Source organism: Parasteatoda tepidariorum, chromosome 1, assembly GCF_043381705.1.
Source record: "Parasteatoda tepidariorum isolate YZ-2023 chromosome 1, CAS_Ptep_4.0, whole genome shotgun sequence".
Classification (NCBI taxonomy): domain Eukaryota; kingdom Metazoa; phylum Arthropoda; class Arachnida; order Araneae; family Theridiidae; genus Parasteatoda; species Parasteatoda tepidariorum.
In genome coordinates this window covers 26,232,226-26,237,821 of record NC_092204.1, presented here as the reverse complement: position 1 = coordinate 26,237,821, position 5,596 = coordinate 26,232,226, and positions in this window count along the sequence as shown.

The following is a 5,596-nucleotide window of genomic DNA, read 5'->3' as shown; positions in this document are numbered from 1 at the left end:
TTTACCTCATTTCATTAGAAGCATGCATGAATGTGTATAAAAAAATTTTTTTGGTGTAAAATAAAATATTTTCAGTTTCTGTAAAACTGAATTAGTATGGATTAGAATAGCTTTTCCATTCTTACCAGTTAAGTCTGCACGTGTGATATGGCTTTAATAGGTTATACTGTATCTAATGTTTAGCTGGATTTAAGAATGTTGTTACCATCAGAACTCGGCAAAATTCAAACAATACATATAAGTGTTTTTTTTTTATTAAAAAAAAATTTTATTTTAGCAAATACAGTCAAACCCCGCTATAGTGAACATGGTTTATAGTGAACTCCCGGATATAGTGAATGAAATGTTCACTCTCGTGACTTGCTATACATATATAATTTTTTGTGGATACAGTGAACCAAAGGAAAAGAGGAAATTGGTCATTTTGAACTTCTTTCTGTCTTTGACTGATTTTTTTCCTTTATTTTCTGGTAACTTTGAAATTTCTACCTAAAATACAGATACCGATTTTCAAAACCATCTATTGAGTGGAATGTAGCCATAAGCATTATATCTTCTTTGCTTCTTCTATCTCAGTTTCCCATCCCTAAATAAAGGGCATCCCTAAATGTTTTTACGCAAGGCGAAGAATTATAAAAAATAAAAGTTAACACAATTTTTTGCAACTACATATTGTTTTTTAATCATTTTTGTATTTCTTTTTATTGGTCATTTATTTAAATAATGTATAAAAAAAAAAAGGAGCAGTTCGGAAAAATTACTTAAAACTGTTTGCAGTACGGATATAGTGGACTCCCGGTTATAGAGAACCGAAATTTCGGTCCCTGAAGGTTCACTATAACGGGTATTGACTGTATATTTGTTATAAAGAATGAGATTAATAAATCGCAATCATTACATTTTTCGTAAAACCACAAAATAAATAATTAATAATGATGTGTTTATTATGTAGCTTAAATTCTCTTTCTATTTGTTTATGTCATATGTAAGAGCAGTAGGATTAAGGAATTTAATTAAATTTCAAAATTTTTATTGTACAAGGATATTTTTGTCTAGTGGGGAAATGACTAGTTTCAAAATTGAAAATCTCGAGAAAAAAAGTTGATAGGGGAATGAAACAGCCGATATCTCCATTGCGGAAGCTGTTAAAATTTGATGCAGAAATTTTTAAGTTTAATTTCAAAAGTTTCCAAAAGATGGCACTGTACTCTTTTCCAGAGTTCTTAAAAAGAATACAAATCCCAGTTGTATGGATAGTGATTTTCAAAATAAATGTATACAGCAACAATTTTGAGATCTTGACCTGCTTTACTTCTGATTAGAAAGTATACAGGTGCTTACTACTGCGTATTCTGCGATGTGATATTTTCAAACGGATAATTTGGCTCTTAATAAAGAAAATAGTAAATAATGCAATTTCTGATCTGTTGTTGCTCATTTACGTCGCACTAGAGCTGCATAATGTGCTATTGGCGACGGTCTGGGAAACATCCCTGAAGATGATCCGAAGACAAGCCATCTCAATTTTGATCCTCTGCAAAGGGGATGGCACCCCCGCATCGGTAGCCCAACGACCTGCACGCGAAGTCGAGCACTTTACGGTAGAACAGTTTAACGAGGACCAATTCCGTACACCCTCGGTCCCTACGCAGGCTGATCCAAGTGGTCACCCACCCGCACCCTGAACGATTTCGGTGATCTGCTGGGAACTGTGTCTTAACAACACCTCCTAGAAGAACGAAGGCCTCAGCACGGATCAATTTAGTAGTCCGACATGACGAACATAAACTGCGCAGTCGATGAAAAAGAAGAAAGATATAACCACGTTTGGACTACTAAAGGATCAAATTTCTTGTTTATGGTAAACAGTGCTAAGGCCTTCTCTTTTCTTGGAGGTATTGGTCTTAACGATCAGTCCACTGCGGGACTGTAATTTCTGAGCTCATATCTGCTGTATTTCATAAGATATTAGTGATATTAAGTAAATCGAGTGAGTTTGAAGGGAAAATTTGTTTTAGTTATTTAGAGATGTATTATTAAAAGGTTGCTAAATTTAGAAAGAATTCGTTCTTTTGTCAGTTTTAATTTTGTCTCTTTTTACTTGTTTATTACTGTCCCGCAGTGGACTGATCGTTAAGACACGGTTCCCAGCAGATCACCGAAGTCAAGCATCACAGGCTGCGGTCAGTGTGCGGGTGGGTGACCACTTGAATCAGTCTGCGTAGGGACCGAGGGTGTGCGGTATTGGTCCTCGTTAAACTGTGCTACCGTAAAGTGCTCGACTTCGAGTGCAGTTAGTTGGGCTACCGAAGCGGGAGTGCCATCCCCTCTGCTGAGGATCAATGTGATGGCATGTCTTCGGATCATCCTCAGGGATGTTTCCCAGACCGTCGCCAATAGCCCATCGTGCTGCTCTAGTGTGACGTATATTAACTACAACAACAACAACTTGTTTATTACTGTTTGTTCTTGGTGCAATCCGTGCGCCATCATACGTTGGTGTTAGCATATTGTTTTAGCAGCGAGATTAAGTTCATTTTACAAATTATCATTCAGGTTTAAATTTCGAAGTTGGTTTATTGTTCACAGAGTAAGAAGTGTTTTATATAACGATTCTTTTTTCAAATGGCAATTCTTGAAATGACAGATCTTCAAATGACGATTCTTCTTTAAAACACAAATAATAAATCAAGTAACAAGTACATGTATACAAGAAATCCTACTCAAGAGAGTTTCAAAACACAATGATCACGTATGAGCCAAATGGCTTCAAAATACGCCCTGAAGTAGAGACAATCAAGAGCTTGCAGCGCTCCCTAGTGTAGAAAAACAACACCCATCCCAGCGCCAAAAACACACATGTTCTATAGAATACATGGTTTTAACCTCCTAATCCAGAACGACAATACTCCTTTCACGTTTTAACACTAGAATTGATTGCTCTGATCATTGACGGCTTGTGGTGCACTTTTTGTAACTAAATTTCTTATCTTCTGTATAGGTTTGGAATTTACATATAATTTTTAAAACTTTCGCAATAAACACATCTTGTTCCTCCATCGCTTTTGTTTTCGAGATTTTTAATCTTGAAATTTTTTTAATTTCTAATGGCAAGGCAAAAGGTACAAATAGAAAGATGAAATAAATAACAAATACAAATGTACGTAGGATAACAAAGAAAGAAGACCGAAGTCATTGTCTTAAAAGTTCTCTTGCTTCCCAATATCTTGAGGACTCAGTGTGTCCATGAAGGGCCCCACGTAGAAGTAGGTGGTCCCCGCCCAATTTCTCTCCAGTTTTACAAAGTGCACAAAAAGGCGTGGTGGAAAGGCCTATGCGGTATAAGTGAGCAGAAAGACAATCGTGGCCTGTATGCAAGCGGAAGGCCGCAACTGCATCACGTCTTGGTTTGTCGGGAATTAAAGAAGAGCTTACATTTCTCCAACTTTTCAAAGCTGTGCGAGTCTGAAGGTCTTGCAATGAGTTGGTTTTACATAAATTTTTAAGGAATAGTTTGATTTTCTAAAAGGAAGTTGCCGTATTTGGTTGTTGTAGCAAATTAGCACCTTTCTTGGCAAGTAAATCTGCCTGCTCATTGCCCCAAATACCACAATGGGCTGGCACCCACAGGAGGACTATTCGTTTTCCCCTAAAAAATAAAGACCTCAAGAGGTCTTGACATCGGGAAATCTCAGGTGTCAAGGGACGTTCATATGAGCTAATTGATTGTATAGCCGCTTGTGAGTCCGAGAAGAGAACTGCATTTTCAAATTTGAAGCATATTTATATGGTGACCAATCTTGAAATTGGTCACCATGTAAATATGCTTCGCTCGGGTCTTCTTGAAACTTCAGGCTCTCCCTCTCCTACATGGGTAAGCTAAACAACCTCCCAGCAAAACTTTAAAAAAAAAAAACTGGTTAAGTGTTTCTAAAAAAATGTTTGAAAAATCACCACTTTGCATTTCCAATTGCTTAAAAAATTATTTCTCTGGTAAAGATTTCTGTTCTTAGGATATTAACCCTTATCTCAACACCTATGATTTCAAATAGTAATTAGAATATATAGTAATTACTTCGCACATAAATTTCATAATCTTCATCACAATCATAATGCATCCTCCTGCCACTTAAAAAATATTAAAATGGTTAGTTGTCTAGTAGTTTAATTTTAGCGATATTGGAAAAAGGATACAAACATGACTGGATTAAGAGCAGGCTACTAGTACTGTAGCTCCAGGGCTGCAAATTTCTTAGTGCCCCCCAAAGAAACTCTTAATTTTTTATAAAGTTCAAATTAATTTCATTCTAAAAATTCATTAAATATTTTCAAGCGTTATGTTTTACAATTTTCCATAATAAAAAATTATAATTCAGTATCTCGAAATAATAATTTTCACTTATTTTATAATTAATTACAACAATATTTCGGATTATCTTCAATGTAATACTTTCTCAATCGATAAATTTAGCTATAAACAATTGAACTTTAGAGAAAAAGCAAGTGAAATCATAAAATATTAATTAATTGCAGGAAATTAACAAGGGAAATGTCGACTTAATTAAAAAATTATTGTTTTGAAGTGAGCTGTGTTTGTAAGATTTTACTTTTAATGCAGCTAAAGAAACCGGTGTTTCATGCTATATTTCATAACAATAAATTATCAAAATGCTAAATATAATATTTTTCACTTATTTTAACCTAAGTTAATACAAAATAAGGAAAAAAGTATGAGAAATATGCTTAATAAAAATTCTGCTAATAAAGGGTTGAGAAGGGAGACAACTATATAATCAGATAGAAAACTTTCCTCAGATGGAGGACATTTTTGATGGAACTAACCCGCTTTTGCATTACATGGAGAGGAAAACCACGAAAACTTATTACGGTTAGCCTGACGGCTAGGGACTCTAACCCATTATCCGTCTACCACTGAGGATATTTTACGTCAGCACTGTAGTCGGTGAGTGCCGGATGCGGAATTCGTATCGACTATCCTTCGGGAACTATCCTTCGACTATCCTTCGCGACTATCCTTCGGGGTAAGTTCGAACCCAGTTCATCTCATTGGGAGACGAGGGCTTTATCCTCTGTGTGTGATTATTCTCTATTGTGATCTCTCCTTCTATTGTGATCCATCAATTTGTGATAGATTCTTGAGTAAGGAGAGTACCTTAGCTGAAGTACTTTGTACAACTAAATAAGATTCTTTTCACAACACTTAAATATTTACTTTATTTTCTTCATATATAGAGAGAACAGTCGGCAAGGAATTCTGTTAGGTTAAAAAACATTTCGCTAAAAAAAGAACGAATTCGAAAAGAAATAAAAATAAACAACTTAAAAAATAAAAAATGCTGTTGCCAGCCATAGAATTTTTTGAAAGTTAACTTAGAAATGACAAACAAAACGATGTTAACAAAGTGACGTAGATAGCGCAACTAGATCAAAATTATACAAGCGCAACTAGATCAAAATTATGATACTTGACGCTTGACGTAACATTAGCAGTTCCCATATTTCAAAAGTGTAATGTATATGTTAGCACGAATGATCGAAATCAAGAGAATGTCGACTTTCTCCGGTGAATGTCAAC